At 42.8% G+C, this 20,386-nt stretch overlaps 1 protein-coding gene across 3 annotated transcripts in view; it reads right to left on the reverse strand.

Annotated features, from left to right (window-relative positions):
* Window positions 1–20,386, reverse strand: part of vipas39 (VPS33B interacting protein, apical-basolateral polarity regulator, spe-39 homolog) — a 109,362-nt gene that overhangs the window by 72,158 nt on the left and 16,818 nt on the right. The gene's annotated exons all lie outside the window — the stretch shown is intronic.

A 20,386-nucleotide genomic window follows, 5' to 3' on the forward strand; every position in this document is an offset into this window, starting at 1 on the left:
TCTGTATTTATGTATTATTAATTAAGATTTTTTTGAATAACAGATATGTGGTTGATATATGATTTTAATATTTGAACTTAGTTTTAAAGTGGATTTCATTTGTTAAATACATGTATTATGTTTGATTTAAATATATGTTTAAGGGTATTATTTTAGTATTGATATTTTTTTTGTTGTTAGTAATTTTTTTTGTTGTTAAGTTTTATCCTTTTTTTGTAAATGGGTTTTTTCTATTTTATTTACAATATTGTTAATTAATTCTTCACTCTTTATTTTGGGGGGTAGGGTTGGACTAATTTTAAATTAGATGATTAATGTTGTGTTATAATTATTGGGGTGGTTAATTTGTATAGTTTAATGATGTAGTATTCTAATTTATATTATCTTATTTTTTATTATTTCTTTAAATGTAATTTTTATTTTATTCATGTCATAAAATTTTAAATAAAGTTTAAAAAAAAAAGAAGTACATTGCCGAAATGAGCATCCGTGTTGCTCCCCCTTCGAACCGTGGTCTCTATGTCACTGCATGCCGGTAGGACCATAGTTGGAGCTAATTTGCCTGAAGGAAGCAGTGAAGCATGTTGTTTGATAAATTATACTTATTTTCTGTTTCTTTATTCACAGGAGCCAACTGACATGCTGCGCATTTCCAGTATTTTTGTCTTCATTATAAGTAAGGGTATTCCAGCTGGCCCCACTACCCAAACTTTTTCCTTTAAGATACTTATCCAACTCTTTCCTTAAACGTTATCATTAAACTTGCCTCTGCCACTACCCCAGGCGATGAAGAGATGAGACAGGTTAAAGTCATGGAAGACGTTTTAAACAAGAAAGTGAATTTTAAAATCGAGTTGTTTGGCCAAGACCCAATGCAAGTAGTTGAACATAGAGGGATGGTAAATGGGACACAAACAGTTAAGAGCAATGTTTCCTCTAATTTTAAGTAGTTAGTGTGCACAAAACTTTTGTTATGCAAATTTTTTTTTCTTCCCCATGACCAAAGTACGTGCGCACTGAATGCCTGTGCAGATGTAAATTGGAAATTGTTTCAAGATCATTTTGGGGCAGCCTTATCTCTCCTGGCTAATAAAACTGGCATGTTTTAATATAATCCAAGTATGATTGCACTCTACAAAATAACGTATTTAGTTATGATTTTATTCTTTGAACTGCAGTACTTGGTTCAGTTTGTGCACACACTAATTTACTTTGTGCGCTGGTTGCAAAAAGGTGAGAGAGAGCAAGTTTACAGGAGAACAAGAATAAATCCTTTAGCCCAGGTGTCTGTGCCAAACACGATGCCCAAACTAAACTAAAACTGTTGCTTGCACATATCTATTCCTCTATTCCCTGCAGAGCTGTGTGTCCAGAAGCCTCTTAAACACGACTATTGCCTTTGATTCCAACACTACTCGGCAGCCTGTTCCAGTTAACTACTGCTGTCAGAGTTTAAATTAAAATATAACCATATAATCATTTACAGAGCGGAAACAGGCCATGTCGGCCTTTTGAGTCCGCACCGGTTCACTAGCTCAAACCTCCCAATCCTCACCAATAACCCTCAACCCCCCTCACCTCCATGTACACATCCAACTTTCTCTTAAATGACAGAAGGGACCCTGCCACAACTATCTCATTCGGAAGTTCACTCCATTCTGCCACCACTCACTGAGTGAAAAAGCCACCTCTAATATTTCTTCTAAAGTATTGCCCCCTTACCTTTTACTCATGGCCTCTTGTTCCAACCTCCCCTGCCATCAGGGGAAAGAGTCTATGTCTAGTCTATCTATTCCTTTCATAATCTTAAATACCTCTATCAAGTCCCCTCTCAGTCATCTATGTTCCAATGAATAAAGTCCCTAATATCCCACACATCTTCTTTAAACTTCTGCCCTCCCCTTAAATACATGTCCACTTGTATTTAACATTTTTTACCCTGGGGAAAGAAAGATTCTGGAAGTAAAACATGAAAGTCTACAGACGCCGTGGATGAATTAAAACCACAATGTTGGAGAAACTCAGCAGATCAAACAGTGTACTTTATATAGCAAAGATAGATACATAACCAATGTTTCGGGCTTGAGCCCTTCACAAAAGTATGAACAAAATGTAGGTAGGTGTCTAAATAAAATGATGGGGTGGAGGGGTGGGGGAGGAGCACAGGCCCACAGTCAGGGAGGTGATAGGTGGATAGAGGAGGGAGGGCACACCAGCAAACAGGGGGAAGGGAGATGGCTCTGTGAATGGAGAGGGAAGAGGGTGGAGAGCTGGAAAAAGGCAGAGGGATAGGGAAGGGAGAGAGAACGGGGACCTTCGGGTCTATGAATAAAGAGGGAAGAGAGTGGAGAGCCAGAGGAAAGAAAAATAATTCTGTCTGACACATAATAGATGCAATAAGAAGTTGAAGATCTTGAGAACGAACAAGTGAGTATGATCTTTAAGAGGCTGCCTCCATCTACAAATGAATTGTTTTTTAAATTAAAATTTATATAGTGATTGTTACTACCAGGGTGGGGGTGGGGGAAGAGAAGTTTCCTTCTCCTTCCGTAACCATGATGTGCCACCTTGTCTTGAGGACCATTTCCTGTACAATAGAGGGGGGTAGTCCTGGCCTTTCTTTTGGCAGTAACTTTTCTATTGGGGAGTTTTTCTAGTTTTTTTTCTACTTTTGGACAGAAATGTCAAGTGTGATTGATAGTCTTAAGATGCTGGAGGTCCAAAAGGAGAGGCAAAGAGAGTTTTGAATTTTTTGGAAGTAGATAAATGGCGGTCAGGAGCGTATTAAAGTTTGTAAGTTTTAATATAAATGGGATTAATAATTTGATTAAGAGAAAAGGATTGTTAATTTATATAAAGAAAATTAAAGTTGATATTGGTTTTTTGCAAGAGACTCATTCAACAGAGAATGAACACCAGAAATTAAAAAGAGATTGGGTAGGTCGAGTGGTAGCTTCAATGTTTAACTCTAAAGCAAGAGGAGCTGCGATACTGATTAAGAAGACTTTAAACTGTTAAAATTCAAAATGTGGTTAAAGATCCTGCTGGAGATTTGTTTTGATACATTGTCAAATTTATTCTAAAATGTGGACACTTATGTATATCTAGGCACCAAATGTAGATGATGAAGAATTTTTTTGGGATACTTTTATGTTTTTAGCTGAGCTTATGAGAAAGTTTTGATAGGAGGAGATTTTAATCCTTTCTTGATCCAGTGCTGGATAAGTTGGCAAGATTAGTTACAAGGGCAAAAGTGGCAAAGGTGACTTTGAGTTTGATGAGAGTCTTCAATTTAAGTTTTTTTATATAATTTTTTATTTTTCACACTATGTACCATACTGACCAAAATACACACAAACATTTCCCTCTTGAATATACACAGTGTCATTTTCTCCCCTTTTCCCCCTCCCTTCCCTCCCTCCTTCACCCCCCTCCCCACCCACTCAACATTCAACATATATGATATATTAAACCCATTAAACAATGTCATCACACAATGAAAATAAACAAGAAATTTGTTTCATCTACTTTTACATACTGGGTCAGTTCATTTCGTCTTCTTCTCCTTAACCATATAACCATATAACCACTTACAGCACAGAACAGGCCAGTTCGGCCCTACTAGTTCATGCCATAACAAATCCCCACCCTCCTAGTCCCAGTGACCAGCACCCGGTCCATACCCCTCCAGTCCTCTCCTATCCATGTAACTATCTAGTCTTTCCTTAAATGTAACCAATGATCCCGCCTCGACCACGTCTGTCAGAAGCTCATTTCACATTCCCACCACCCTTTGCGTAAAGAAATTTCCCCTCATGTTCCCCTTATAATTTTCCCCCTTCAATCTTAAACCATGCCCTCTAGTTTGAATCTCTCCCACTCTTAATTGAAAAAGCCTATCCACGTTTACTCTGTCTGTCCCTTTTAAAATCTTAAACACCTCTATCGAGTCCCCTCTCAATCTTCTACGCTCCAGAGAAAAAAGCCCCAGTCTGCACAACCTTTCCCTGTAACTCAAACCTTGAAATCCTGTCAACATTCTCGTGAACCTTCTCTGCACTCTCTCTACTTTGTTTATATCTTTCCTATAATTTGGTGACCAAAACTGTACACAGTACTCCAAATTTGGCCTCACCAATGACTTGTACAATTTCATCATAACCTCCCTACTCTTGAATTCAATACTCTGATTTATGAAGGCCAACATTCCAAATGCCTTCTTCACCACACCATCTACCTGAGTATCAGCCTTGAGGGTACTATTTACCACAACTCCTAAATCCCTTTGTTGCTCTGCACATCTCAATAGCCTACCATTTAATGCATATGACCTATTTAGATTTGCCTTTCCAAAATGTAACACCTCACACTTATCTGTATTAAATTCCATCAGCCATTTCTCAGCCCACACCTCCAGCCTTCCTAAATCACCTTTTAATCTACGGTAATCTTCCTCACTGTCCACAACACCACCAATCTTTATATCATCCGCAAACTTGCTTATCCAATTCTCCACCCCTACTTCCAGATCGTTAATATATATAACAAACAATAGTGGACCCAGGACTGATCCCTGAGGAACTCCACTAGTCACTGGCCTCCAATTGGACAAACAATTTTCTACCACTAGTCTCTGACACCTCCCATCCATTGCTGAATCCATTTCACTACCTCCTCATTTATACCTAATACCTCCATCTTTTTTCCTAACCACCTATGGGGAACTTTGTCAAAAGCTTGACTAAAGTCTAAATAGACAACGTCCACAGCTTTCCCTTCATCAACCTTTTTTGTAACCCCCTCGAAAAACTCAATCAGGTTTGTCAAGCATGATCTACCCCTGACAAAACCATGCTGATTACTCCCTAGCAATCCCTGTACCTCCAAATAATTATAAATACCATCCCTCAGAACACTTTTCATCAACTTGCCCACCACGGACGTCAGACTCACGGGCCTATAATTCCCAGGTTTACATTTAGACCCTTTCTTAAACAGCGGAACCACATGCGCCATCCTCCAATCCTTTGGCACTACCCCCGTAGCCAGTGACATCCTAAATATCTCTGTTAATGGCCCCACTATCTGTCCACTAGCCTCCCTGAGTGTCCTTGGGAATATTTTGTCTGGTCCCGGAGATTTATCCACCTTTATCTTTTTCAACATAGCCATCACTACCTCCTCGGTTATCCTTATATGCTTCATTACCTCCCCACTATTTTTCTTTACCTCAACTGGTTCAATAATTTTTTCCCTAGTGAATACCGAGGCAAAGAAATCATTCATAATTTCCCCCATTTCCTCTGACTTCTCACTCAGCCTGCCCTCACTATCTACAAGGGGTCCAATTTTATCCCTCACTAATTTTTTACTTTTAATGTACTTATAGAAACCCTTTGGATTTATTTTTACTCTGTCATTTTAGGTGGTGGAGGTCCGCGGTAGGACTTCTCTGTTATGTTCCATGCACGGTTCCCAAATTTGTTCGAATTTATTTGTTAAATTATATGTTATTTTTTCCAATGGAATACATTTATTCATTTCTATGTACCACTGATGTATTCTCAGGCTATCTTCTAATTTCCAGGTTGACATAATACATTTTTTTGCTACAGCTAAGGCTATCATAATAAATCTTTTTTGTGCTCCATCCAAATCAAGTCCAAGTTCTTTACTTCTTATATTACTTAGAAGAAAGATCTCTGGAATTTTTGTAGTACTTTGAATAAATAATTCCATTCTACTCTATCAAAGGCTTTCTCTGCGTCTAAGGCAACCGCCACTGTTGGTGTCTTGTTTCCTTGTACTGCATGGATTAAGTTAATGAACTTACAGATATTGTCCGTTGTTCGTCTTTTCTTAATAAATCCAGTTTGATCTAGTTTTACTATTTTTGGTACACAGTCGGCCAATCTGTTTGCTAATAGTTTAGCTATTATCTTATAATCTGTGTTGAGTAGAGATATTAGTCCATACGATGCTGGTGTTAGTGGATCTTTCCCCATCTTTGGTATTACTGTAACTTGGTTACTTTGTTCTTTCTGCTAGTCTTTTTTCCAGTTTTATCCATCTTTGAGTCCAAATTAAGGTTAAAGTCCCCTCTTATCAGTATATTCCCCTGCGTATCTGCAATCTTCAAAAAGATATCTTGGATAAATTTTTGATCCTCTTCATTAGGTGCATATACATTGAGCAAATTCTGAAGATATCTGACACTTTATCATTACATACCTCCCTTTTGTATCTATTATTTCTTCCTCTATTTTGATTGGTAAATTTTTATTGATTAATATAGCTACTCCTCTGGCTTTTAAATTATATGATGCTGCCGTTACGTGCCCTACCCAGTCACTCCTTAATTTCTTGTGTTTCCTGCATGAATGCTATATCAATTTTTTCTTTCTTCAGTAAATTTAACAGCCTCTTCCTTTTGATTTGGTTATGTATTCCGTTAATATTTATAGTCATATAGTTCAACAAGGCCATTTCATACTTTGTTTACCTCTCATTTCCGCTTCCTCATCACCACCTTCCCTCCTTATCCATTTCTGTTTTCTTTTTTTGAACACATTGTAAGACAACACTTCTAAAACATAAAATATTTCCACTATTCCCAGATCTAAAATTCCCTTAACCCCAAATGTGCCCCCCTCTCTGAGTTTCCCACAACCACAACTCCCCTCTCCATTTGGATTGCGAACCCGGTCGCAAGCGTCAACTGATTTAGCAGTGACTGTTATTCTCTCCCTCCCAACCCCCTCCAGAAAAGACTTTTATCTTCACATATAACAAAGCTCACCCTCTTAATTCCCCCCCTTACTTCCTTTCTTCCCTTTTCTTCCCCTTCTTAGTTCTTACTTATACATTACTTTTCTTCTTTATATGAAGTTTGTCGTCATTCTTGTTCTTGTTGCATCTCTTCATCTCTCTTTCTGTTTTGCAGGCGTTCTGCAAATTCTCGTGCTTTCTCTAGATCCGAGAACAGACTGCTTTGCTGCCCCGGGATAACTATTTTAAGCACCGCTGGATATCTTAACATAAGTTTGTAGCCTTTCTTCATAGGATCGAGTTTGCTGCGTTAAACTCCTTCCTCTTCTTCAGGAGCTCAAAACTTATGTCTGGGTAGCAAAAAATTTTTTGACCTTTGTATTCCAGTGGCTTTCTGTCTTCTCTCATTTTTTTCATTGCCTTCTCCAATATATTTTCTTTTGTCGTATATATATCCCACCTCACTGACAAAAGGCAAAGGAGGAAAAACCCAACACCCAACCCCAACCAACCAATTTTCCCCTGCAACCGCTGCAATCGTGTCTGCCTGTCCCGCATTGGACTTGTCAGCCACAAACGAGCCTGCAGCTGACGTGGACTTTTTTACCCCCTCCATAAATCTTCGTCAGCGAAGCCAAGCCAAAGATATCTCAGGAATTTTACTAGAATGGATCTTGGTTTTTGTTGTGGCTGTGGTTTTGGGGCTAATGTTCTGTGTGCCCTTTCTATTTCCATTCCTTCCTGTATTTCTGGAATTCCTAGGACCCTGGGGATCCATTCTTTTATAAATTCTTTCATATCTTTGCCTTCTTCATCTTCCTTAAGGCCATCTATCTTTATATTGTTTCTCCTATTATAATTTTCCATATATCCATCTTCTGAGCTAACAACTCCTGTGTCTCTTTAACTTTTTTATCAGTTTCTTCCAATTCTCTTTTTAAGTCGTCCACTTCCATTTGTACGGCTGTTTCTCGTTCTTCCACCTTGTCTACTCTTTTCCCTATTTCTGTCATGACCAGCTCTAATCTGCTCACTTTTTCTTCTGTACCTTTTATTCTTCTTTTTATTTCATTAAATTCTCGTGTCTGCCATTATTTTACTGCTTCCATATATTCTTCAAAAAATTTCCTATCTATCTACAGTCCATTCCCTTTATCTTCTATTTCTCTGTGCAGAGCTTGATGTTTTCCTTCTTCTTCTTCTGTCTCTGCTCTAGGGCTTGTGTCTTCTTCTTCTTCTCTTCCTTGTATCTGTGTCACTTCTGACTTTCTTGTTGGGCTGTTTGTCTCAGTTTGTTGGGTTTTTTTAATGGTGTCTTGATGTTGGTCCTCTTCTTCTGGGCTGGTTATCTGCTGTGTCTCTGATTTCCTTTTTTCATTCTCATCCCTCCCGTTCCCGTTATTTTCTGTATCTTCCCGCTGGGAGCCCTGCTGTTGGGTCTTTCTCAGCTGTTCAAGCTGTGGATTTCCATTCCACAGCTGTTTCCCCCTCCCGTCGGTGTTGTTTTTGAAATGCGCATCGCACATGTGCGATTCCTCGCGCTTGTGTGGTTGGCATCTCTGTTTGCCTCCGTGAGCCATCTTTCTAGTCCTGTGTTCAGTGGGTCGCGACCCTGCGGGGTTTCCACTGTCCTCAGGGAGTGGGCTCCTCTTTCCATGGCGGGTCCCTGCTTCTTCGTACATGGAAGGCCTTCACCTTTCTCTTCCGGCGTCTTTCCTTCTTCTTTTCTTCCTGTTGTTTTTGGCTTTTCTTTCTTTGGTGCCATTTCCTCCACACCTTTATTTTTTATTTGTTGTGTGTTTGTGTGGCTTTGCTTTTTCTTTACTTTTTTCCTTCTTTTCTGGAGAGGGCTGGTATTCTCCTACCGGCCACTATTCCATCACGTGACTCCTCCTCGTCTTCAATTTGAGTTTGATGAGAGACTTAAATTTGATAGATATTTGGCAAAGGTTAAATCTGAAGGAAAGGGATTATTCTTTTTATTCATATAGGCATGATTCTTATTTGAGAATAGATTTATTTTTAATATCCACACAATTACAAGGAAGAATTATGCATGTAGAGTATAAGGCTAGAATTTTATCTGATCATTCACCACTTCTGATGACACGTTTTGTTCCTGCGAAAGGTTTGTAGGTAGAGATTTAATTCTACATTGTTGAAGAGGATGAATTTTTGTGACTTTATAAGGAAACAAATACAAGATTTTTTTAGAAATAAATAATTTAGTGTATAATAAGTTTATTCTTTGGGACGCTTTGAAAGCATATTTGAGAGGTCAGATAATATGTTACAAAACGAAAGTTAAGAAAGATTATATGAAACAGGTTGATCAATTGGAAAAGGAAATAGAAAGCTTGGAAAAAGGTTTACAGAGAAAGGCTTCTGATGAGAAAAGGAAGAAATTAAACACAAGAAAAAACTTCATTATAACATGATTCACACTGACAGAACGGAAAAATTAATTGAGAGAACTAAACAAAGATGTTATGAATTAGGCGAAAGGGCTCATAAGTTCTTGCTTGGCAGCTGAAAACAAAATACGCTTCTAGACAATTAATGCTATTAAAAAGAGTTCCAAGATGTTTACTTATAAACCTCAAGAAATTAATGATAATATTTAAAGATTTTTATTTTAATTTATATGTCTGAGTCTAGTTGTCTTGAGAATGAATTGAGAATTTTTTTAAATCTCAAATAAGTTTACCTAGTTTGAATTATCGGGATCAAAGAGAAAATTCAATATCATGTCCCATATGCACCCTGTCTTCTCAAACCCAGCCACAATATTGGGCAATGTACCAAATGATGTGACCATCTTTACAGTTGTAGACTTACAACAGGGGTTCCAACATTTTTGTTCCTCTGTACCCCTTGGGCATTTTTATAGGTTCCTGTGTACCCCTAAAAATTAAGGGTAAAAAAAATGACATTGTGCAATCTGACTGCAGATTTCAATACCATGTATTGTACAGTAGTGGTTATTCTCTCAGACCCAATGTACCCCCTGAAAAGTGCAAATGTACCACTGGGGGTACATGTACCCCAGGTTGGGTACCCCTGACTTACAAGATCCCTTTTTTGCCATCCCACTACATCCCGACAATCAGTATCTGTTCACTTTCACATATGAACGATGCCAAAATACGTGGTCCCGGTTACCTCAAGGATTCATCTACTCGCCTACCATCTTTTTGCAGACATCACAGGGACAATTGGCTGAGTTGGAATTACCAGGATGATCAACAGTTATACAGTATGTTGACGATTTATTACTTGCCAGTCTCTCTCTCTCTCTCTCTCTCTCTCTCTCTCTTTTTCTCTCTCGAGGACAACATTAGAGATACTGATCATCTGTTGCATTTCCTATATCAGCGAGAGTATGTGATACCAAAAGAAAAGTATCACGGGGTAAGGAATTTGTCACATCAGTGCTAATAAGAGAACTCTAACTGCCTCCCACACCAACCCCATCCTGGCCTTTCCCGAACCAACAGCCCCAAAGCAAATTAGAGCCTTTTTGGATCTGATTAACTTCTGCCAACAATGGATACCTCATGCTAGACTTTACACACGAGTTCTGTCTACAATGGGATCAGTTAAGGCTCCATAGGAATATACTCTTACTCTAGAACAGCGAGAGGCTTTTCAGAAATTAAAAGGATACCTTACCATTACTCCGGCACTGGCCCAACCTCTCTATGATAGACCTTTTCAGCTTTATGTAGCAATTCGAGAAAACTGTGCAAGTGCAGTAGTGACTCAGTACCACGGAACCATACGTTGCCCGGTTGCGTATTTCTCAACAAAACTTGACCCGGTGGCTTCTGGCCTCCCACCATGCACACAGATTTTTGCCAGACATATTTATGATTTTTAGGGTGCCTTGGATGTTATGCTACACAGTCCTGTGCAAATATATACTGAACACAGCATTGTCACCCTTCTCACCTCTTCGCAAACCCAGAGGCTTTCTCAGCCCAGGCTAAGTCGGTATGAAGCTGCCTTGTTGACCAATCCCTCACATACTTTTCAGCACTGCTCCACCATTAATCTGGCTTCCTTTTTGTCAGAACCCCCACAACATTTTGCGGACCCTCCACATGACTGTTTACTGAGAGAACAATTGCTTCTGGAATCCCTCAACATCTGAAAGATCAGCCAATTGTGGATGCCACTGTGGATGCCACTGCGGATGGGTCTTCGTTTATCGACGATTGTGGAAACAGACGGTCTGGCTATGGCATTGTGTCCCAGGCGGGTGAGATTGTAGAAGCAGGTGTGTTTCAGTTCAGCCTCTCTGCACATCGAGCTGAACTCTTTGCTCTGACTCGTGCTTGTATTAGCGAGGGACATGCAAATCAACATTTACACTGACTCCAGGTATGCTTTTGGCGTAGCTCACGATTTTGGGACATTATGGAAGCATCATGGATACCTTACCTCCATGGAACATAAGATAAAAAATCCTCATATTCATAATCTCTTAGAAGCACTAAAATGCCCCACTGAATTGGCAGTTATTAAATGGGAAGGACATAGCTCCAGAAATGATCCTATTTCAGTCGGAAATAGGTTTGCCGATTGGGTAGCTAAAGAGGCAGCCATGGGAAATTATCTGTCAATTCCCTCTGATAAATCTTCTGTATTGCCAGTAAGATGCCACATGCCGGACATGGATGAGGTGAAACGATTACAAGGAGACGTCTCCAGTGCACTAAAATTGAGGTGGAAATGGAAGGGGTGCACCCCCAAATGGTGAGATGAGTTTGTGGTAGTAATGGAACCCATCTTAAACGAGGCAACCTGACTTTCTCAATTGTGTGGCTTGGTAGGCCAGGATTCTTCCAGCCCTGCCCGATTCCGAATGCTACGTGCTATCGGACCCGTCCAGGCCTGTTCCTCTTTAACAGAACAAGAACTGCAACAGCCAAAAGCCTCCCTACCTATCTTGCCATAGGTCATCTAGGCCCTCTCACAGTCCCCTGCCCCCTGGCGGGATGGACAAAACCCCGTTCTGGTTCTCCGAACAATAAGTGATAGCTTCTGTGAAGATTGGAGAAATCCCAATTCTCTGGGGTCCTCACTTGGATGTGGTATTCTGAGCTCATTAACAAACGGAGGCACTAATAAGAACCAAAATTATTTAGTCTGCAATTTGACTATTTTGGGCAACGAGACGGCTGCTGCGCTAGACAAATTAAATAAGGAACTACAAGAGTTGAACTTATATGCCCAGCAGACGTGGTATGCCCTCGATTTTCTCCTGGCTAAGATCAAAACCAGAGTCCAAGATGCGTTGAAACTTGTGATTATTTACTACTCGCAAAATGTGCTGATACTTTGTAAGCAAATATTTACTCCACAGCTCCAGAGCTGTCAGCAGACGACTGACTGCTTTCAGTTCCTTTGGTCTCTTCAGATTAAGCTAAAGCTAATAAACCAAGTGATTTAGATCACTAAACCTTGTAGGGTAAGTTTTCAGATTTAACAATATCAGCATCTTATAGACCAAAATCATTATTGAATGCATATTAAAAAATTATTGCTAAAATTTTAGCAAATAGATTAGCTAAAATTTAATTCATACAGATCAAATCTCTCTTTGGCTTGGCTTCGCGGACGAAGATTTATGGAGGGGGTAAAAAGTCCACGTCAGCTGCAGGCTCGTTTGTGGCTGACCAGTCCGATGCGGGACAGGCAGACACGGTTGCAGCGGCTGCAGGGGAAAATTGGTGGGTTGGGGTTGGGTGTTGGGTTTTTCCTCCTTTGCCTTTTGTCAGTGAGGTGGGCTCTGCGGTCTTCTTCAAAGGAGGCTGCTGCCCGCCAAACTGTGAGGCGCCAAGATGCACGGTTTGAGGCGTTATCAGCCCACTGGCGGTGGTCAATGTGGCAGGCACCAAGAGATTTCTTTAGGCAGTCCTTGTACCTTTTCTTTGGTGCACCTCTGTCACGGTGGCCAGTGGAGAGCTCGCCATATAATACGATCTTGGGAAGGCGATGGTCCTCCATTCTGGAGACGTGACCCATCCAGCGCAGCTGGATCTTCAGCAGCGTGGACTCGATGCTGTCGACCTCTGCCATCTCGAGTACCTCGACGTTAGGGGTGTGAGCGCTCCAATGGATGTTGAGGATGGAGCGGAGACAACGCTGGTGGAAGCGTTCTAGGAGCCGTAGGTGGTGCCGGTAGAGGACCCATGATTCGGAGCCGAACAGGAGTGTGGGTATGACAACGGCTCTGTATACGCTTATCTTTGTGAGGTTTTTCAGTTGGTTGTTTTTCCAGACTCTTTTGTGTAGTCTTCCAAAGGCGCTATTTGCCTTGGCGAGTCTGTTGTCTATCTCATTGTCGATCCTTGCATCTGATGAAATGGTGCAGCCGAGATAGGTAAACTGGTTGACCGTTTTGAGTTTTGTGATCAAATAGGGTTTGTTAAAAAGCGACCATCTGCTGATAATGTTGCTAGTGTGGCGGAGTGAGAAGTCACACAGTTGACAGGCAGAATTGCTGCACCGAGTGGCCGGCACAGAATGATGCAGGCTCCCCTTCTTTGCCCAGGAGAAGCCCGCATTTGCACACCCGCTTGGGTTGACGGAGCACATTGCTTCCCGACTGGTATGTTGCCAGAGAGACAATGACTCTGCAGCGCGCTAACTTCACTCTACTTTGTGAAGCGCACTGACATCATTCACCTTTGTGAGGCGTGCTGACATCATTCCCCTTTATAAGGCGTGCGATTGCTTAAAATAAAAAAACAGTTGATAGACTCTTCTCTGGTAAGCTGTGTTTTTTGAGCTCTGCAGTTAGTACCACTAAATTAGATTGATTTGTTTAATTCATTTAGCTTGGAAAAGACAAGAGTGGCAGCAGCTTTAGTTGCAGAGAAGGCCTTTGATAGACTAGAATGGGATTTTTTGTTTAAGGTATTGGAAAAGTTTGGCTTTGAACGAACATTTATAAATTGGGTTAAACCTTTATATAAAAATCCACCTCCAAAAGTAGTGGCTTATGGCAATAGAGCTTTTAGCAGAGTTAATAAGACAAGATTCTAAGATTAAGGATATAAAAGTCAGTCAAGAAGAATATAAAATAAATTTGTTTGTTGATGATGCTTTGATTTACCTGACAGACCCTATGAATTCTTTGTGTCAATTACATACAAGACGGGAAGAATATGGTGAAGTATCTGGGTATAAGATTCATTGGGACAAAAGTGAAATTTTGCCTTTAGTTAAGAGTGACTATACTCAATGTAGAAAGGCCTCTCAATTTAGGTGGACAGATGCTGGAATTAAATATTTAGATATTCAGGTCGCTAACAATTTGAATTAATTTATATAAATAAATTATTTACCATTACAATAAAATAATTGAGGATTTGAATAAGTGGAATAACTTACCTATAACTTTAGTAGGTAGAGTAAATTGTATTATGATGAACACTTTCAACATCTTTTTCAGTCAAAAAATTATTAAAGACTTGAATATGGGTGTTAGAAATTTTTTATGGAAAGAGAAAATTGCAAGAGTTTCTTTGGAAAAATTAACTTGTAAGTTTGAACTGGGAGGTTTACAACTTCCCCACTTTAAGAACTATTATAAGGCTCCTCAATCAAGATTGAGTCAATGTAGAACTTAGTAAAATAGGAGAAATTAATATACAGGATTTTATTTATAAGTAGAATTCAAAATTGTTGGTGGGAGATACAGATACACCAGTTTCAAACATCTGATTGAATTATGAAAAAAAATGATTCTGGAACAGGTGCAAAAGGTTTAATTTCATGAAAAGTGCTTTTATATCAAAATAGAATTATTCCATTTTCCATGGATAACCAATTTTTGAGGACTTGGATGCAGATGGGTATTGAGAGGATAGAAGATTTCTTTGAAGCTAGAAGATTTATAATATTTGAATGAATAAAGAATAATGTGCCAAATAATACTTTCTTTTGCTATTATCAAGTTAAAGCTTTTTTGACTGATAAAACAGGCCCAGGTTTGATGTTACTTAGCCAGAGTGAATTGGAATTACTGATTCATAATAGTAATGTAAGTGAATTTATCTTTGTAATGTTTAATTTACTTCAAAAGCCCCCAAAATAGGGGTGCACAATTTGCTATTAAGATGAGAAGTGGATTTAAATAGACAAATAGATGAGAAAGATTGGAGGGAATTATGTAAAGTATATTAACTCTAAATTATGTAGAGAAAATTATGTAGAGATAATATGACAAAAATTATTAATGTTAGATATAGGTTGATTCAATACAATTTTTTGCATCAGTTACCTTTGACTCCACAAATTTTTTTTTTAAATTGAACCCAATATTATCAGATTTGTGCTTTAGATGTGGACAAGGGATTGGTTCATTTTTGCATTCTATTTGGAAGTGTCCTAAAGTTAAACATTTCTGGTTGGAGATTGGAAATCTTTTTGAAATAATAATGGGGGTTAAGTTCCCACAGGATCCAATGCTATTCTGTTGGGTAATATTAGGGTTATAAGTCCTAAATTGAAGCTAATTATGTATCAAATTAAATTTGTACTAATTGCTTTGGCAGTTTCTAGGAAGTGTATTGCAATAACTTGGAAATCGGACACAGATTTAGGGATGGAGAGATGGCATGCTGAACTTCATAGCTGCATTCCACTTGAAAAGATTACTTATAGTCTACAAAAATAAATATCAGGTATTTGTGACAGTATGGAAGCATATTTGTAAAATGTCGGTATGAATGTTTAACAGATTCTCTGAAGACCTAATTTCTTGATAACCTCCAGGATTAAAAAATGTTATGATTATAAATAGTCTATTCCCTTGACATTCTCCAATCCTTCTTTTCTCTACTTTTTAATTGTTTTTTGGAAGGGGGTTTGAGGAGGGGGTGGGGGGGGGGGGAGTTTGTGTACCACATGTATAATTTTTGACAGCGTAGTGGTAGCTACAGCGAAGAAACTCACAGCCACCACATTGGATGTACTCAACGACTATTTATTCAAATCCCGTGCGTGCCCATTTAAGGGCAGCGTGAGCTCAGCCACTGCATGCATGGTGATGTCATAACAGCTGCCCGGGGCGTGTGCTGGGCTGGAAACACGAGGCAAGGGAGAACCCCTGATGGCGCCATCTTCTCATGGCTGCCCCGCCACACAGCGGTACAAGCAGAGCCGGTTCGCCATGAGAGAGTGTGCCGCCTCCAGAACTGGCTTACGCGTCCCGCCTCTTGGGCAGACGACCTCAACGTTTGGGTTTGGCCGTTTGCACCGGCTGGGAGAGGTCCAAGTGTGCTGCCTTTAGGCGGTCTATGATGAACAGTTCATTTTTTGCCCCCAATGTCCAATGTAATAGTTTTGCCAGACCCCTGGAGGACTTTGTACAGGTCCTCGTACGGGCATTGCAAAGGTGCAGTCTGTGGTCTGCGCCGAAGAAAAATGAATTCCATCTAGTCCAGCTCTTTGGGAAGATGGGCCGGTTGGGCGCCATGATGTGAGGGGGGCGTTGGGGGGGCGTTAGTGAGGCGAGCTTGCTGCTGAGATCCACCAACAGGTTCGGGTGCTCGGGTGTAGAGCCGAGTTCTGGGCTGAAGAACTCACCGGGCAACAAGAGTGGCGGGCCGTACACCAACTCTGTAGATGATGCCAGTAGATCCTTCTTGGGTGCTGTTCTGATGCCTAAGAGGACGCAGGGTAGTTCATCCACCCAACCGGGGCCTGTGAGGCAAGCCATGTGAGCCGACTTCAGGTAGTGGTAAAATCTCTCCACCAGACAGTTTGATTGCGGATGATAGGCTGTGGTATGGTGGAGTTTGACCCCCTCCCCCAGAAGGTTCGCCATTTGAGACCAGAGGGCGGAGGTGAACTGGATGCCTCTGTCGCTGGTGATGTGTACTGGAACTCCGAACCTGGCGATCCAATGGCCGACTGAAGTCCTGGCGCACGTCTCGGCGGAAACTTCCTTGATGGGGATGGCTTTCGGCCATCTCGTGGTCCAGTCGACCACTGTGAGCAGGTATCGTGCCTCCCTGGACACCGGCAGGGGGCCCACGATGTCAACATGTATGTGCTGGAATCTCTTTACTGTCGGGTTGAACTGCTGAATTGGGGCCTGCGTATGCCGGTGTACCTTGGAGGTTTGGTACTGAGTGCAGCTCCTCACAATCTCGGCCACCTCCTTTTTGAGCCTGTGCCACACAAACTGCTCCACCGACATAGACACCGATGCCTTCACCAAGGGGTGTGCCAGATCGTGGACCATGCTGAAGACCCGTCATCTCCACTGCGGCGGGACTACTGGGTGCGGTGAACCGGTGGAAATGTCACAGAGCAGCGTGTCCAGGCTATTTGGCAACTGAATGTCTTGGAGGTTGAGCCCCGAAATGGCGGTCCGGAGGGCCTGCGTCTTCACGTCTTCCCTCTGCGCCTGTGCCAGTTGGGTGTAGTCGAGGCCAGGGGCGAGGGTGTTGATTGCCGGTTGGGAGAGCGCATCCACCACGACATTGTCTCTACCTGCCCTGTGGCAGAAGTCGGTGGTGAATCCGACATGTAGGAGAGATGGCTTTTCTGGCGGGCCGACCACGGATCCTTTACCATCGTGAGGGCCTGTGTGAGGGGCTTGTGGTCGGTGAACACTGTGAATGGCCTGCCCTCCAGGAAGTACCAGAAGTACCGAATGGCCAGGTACAGCGCCAGGAGCTCCCAGTCAAAGGTGCTGTACTTGAGCTCCGATGGGCAAAGGTGCCTGCTATAAAAAAGGCCAGAGGGCGCCACTGTCCATCAACCCACTGCTCGAGCACACTCCCAAAGGTCGAGGCGTCTGCTGAGAGCACTATGTGTGCCTCTGGGTGCAGGTGAAACAGCAAGGTGGCGCTGGCCAGAGCATCTTTCATTGCCGCGAAAGCACCCTCTGCCTCTTCTGACCAGACCAGAACTTTATCTTTAGCGGCGATCAATGCAATCAGCGGCCACATGATGCTGGTGGCGCGGGGATGAACCGATGATAAACATTTACCATACCTACGAATTCTTGCAGGCCCTTGAAGGTGGTGGGTTTGGGGAACTGCCGGACGGCCGTGACTTTTTCTGGTGCCAGGGTAGCTCCTGCTGCCAAGATGGTGTTCCCCAAGAACTGCAGCATCTGCTTACCGAACTGGCACTTGGTCACATTGACTGTGAGGCCGAATTCCACCAGGCGGGAAAACGGGGTGCGGAGATGGGCCTTGTGCTCCTTGTAGTCATGACTGATGATAAGGATATCGTAGAGGTAAATAAACACAAAGTCCAGATCCCTGCCCACTGCGTCCATAAGGCGCTGAAAAGTTTGGGACGCACGCATTCTTAAGCCTGAAGGGAGAATTCAAAAAGGCCGTACAGGGTGATGATCGCCATTTTACCAATGTCCCTGGGGTGGACTGAGATTTTATAATAACCCCGCACCAGGTCGACTTTCGAGAAGACCTGGGCGCCGTGGAGGTTGGTCGTAAAATCCTGGAAGTGGGGTATTGGGTACCTGTCTCAAGTGGTCGCATCGTTCAGGCATCGATAATCCCCACAGGGTCTCCAGCCTCCGGAGGATTTGGGGACCATGTGAAGAGGGGATGCCCAGGGGCTGTCCGAGCAGCGAATGATACCCAACTCCTGCAGGCGCGAGAACTCCTCCTTGGCTAACTGCAGCTTCTCAGGCGGAAGTCGTCGGGCCTTGGCGTGCAGTTGGGGGCCTTGTGTGGAGATGTGATGGTATACCCCGTGCTGGGGTAAGGCAGCGTTGAACAGTGGCTGCAGGATGGAGGGGAACTCATGGAGTATGCTGGAATACTCATTTCTAGGAGCGGCGATTTCGGGTTTGCAGGCATCCACGGCATTGAGGCGAACAGAGTGGCACGTGCGGGTGTTAACCAGTCTTTTGCCCTTCATGTCTACTAGTAGGCCATGCACTCTGAGGAAGTTGGCCCCCAACTGCGTGGTACCTACTGAGGCTAGCACGAACCTTCAGTGGAATTTCTCCTTCCCTATTTGGATCTGCGCCCTACTGGTGCCAAAGGTTTTGATGGCGGAACCGTTTGCTACCCGCAGGGTGGGACCACAAGCTCAGGTGCGTGTCTCAAGGGCAGGTGGGGGTAAGACACTCAGTTCCACTCCAGTGTCCAACAGGAAACGCCGGCCAGAGGACTTATCGGTCACATGCAGGAGGCTGTTCGCGTGACCAGCCGTCGCAGCTATCAACGGCGGCTGGCCGAGTCGTTTCCCTTGTAGGAACAAGGTTGCCTGCACTTACGAGCTTGTGCCCCTCAGCGTTGGTGATAGAAGCACCAGGTGAGATGGGGCTCCTCTGGCTTGTGGCCAGTGTCTTGGATGGGTGACTTGGCTGAGGGTGCCTTCATTCTCCCTCTTGGTGCGCCAGAGGGTGTCCGCTCGGGATGCAACTCGCTGTGGGTCTGTGAAGTCCTTATCCGCCAGCAAGAGCTGAATGTCCTCGGGCATCTGCTCCAGGAAGATCTGGTGGAATAAGAAGCAGGGCTTGTGATCTTCCACCAGCACTAGCATCTCATCCATGAGGGCAGATGGTGTTCGGTCTCCCAATCCGTCCAGATGCAGGACTGTGGAAACCTACTTTTGTTGGGAGAAACCAAATGTGCCCAGAAGGAGGTTTTTGAGGGCAGGGTATTTACCCTCAGCTGGTGGGTTGTGGATGAGATCGTCCACCCTGGCCGCGGTCTCCTCGCCCAGCACTCTCATGACGTGGTAAAACATCGTGGCGTCTGTGGAAATGTTCCTGAAGTGAATCTTCACTTCCGTCTGCCTGAACCACATACGCGGGCGATGTGTCCAGAAGGGGGGAAGCTTGATAGCAACGGCGTTGATCTCAGCGGGATCCATGTTTTGAGAGCAGAAAACCGTCTGGGCTTGTCGGGCTCACTAATGTAGCGGTAGCTACAGTGAAGAAACTCACAGCCACCACGTTGGAAGCACTCAACGACTGTTTATTCAAATCCCGTGTGCACCCCTTTAAGGGCAGCATGAGCTTGGCCACCATGTGCATGGTGACATCATAACGGCTGCCCGGGCCGTGTGCTGGGCTGGAGACACGAGGCAAGGGAGAACCCCTGACGGCGTCATCTTCTCATGGCTGCCCTGCCACACAGCGGTACAAGCAGGGCCGGTTCGCCACGAGAGAGTGCGCTGCCACAACATTTCTTTATTGAATAAAATGTATTTACTGTTGTGGTTTAAAAATTGCTAAGTAAAATATTCAAAAAAAAATAGACAAACTCTTAGATGAGGAACTGGAAATCTAAAGCATGGAACTGGAAGAAACTCATTATTGAGTATGTGTGCCTAACCTCCAAATAAAATTAGGAATTCAAAGATCAGTGGTGACAGTGGATATGATAGGATGCTAAATGACACAGTGGTGGAGCGAGAAGCATCAGAGATACAGGTTCAATCCTGACCATGGATGCTGTCTGGAGAGTATTTAGTGATCAGCCATGATCTGTAAAATGGTGGTGCTGGCTCGACGGGCCGAAGGGCCTACTCCAGCTCCTATTGTCTTCCAACAGGTAACTTGAGTCCCCAGTCACAATGCTCTGGCCACTTGTAATAAGAGAGAAACTTG

The sequence above is a fragment of the Narcine bancroftii genome, chromosome 2 (assembly GCF_036971445.1).
Source record: "Narcine bancroftii isolate sNarBan1 chromosome 2, sNarBan1.hap1, whole genome shotgun sequence".
Lineage (NCBI taxonomy): Eukaryota > Metazoa > Chordata > Chondrichthyes > Torpediniformes > Narcinidae > Narcine > Narcine bancroftii.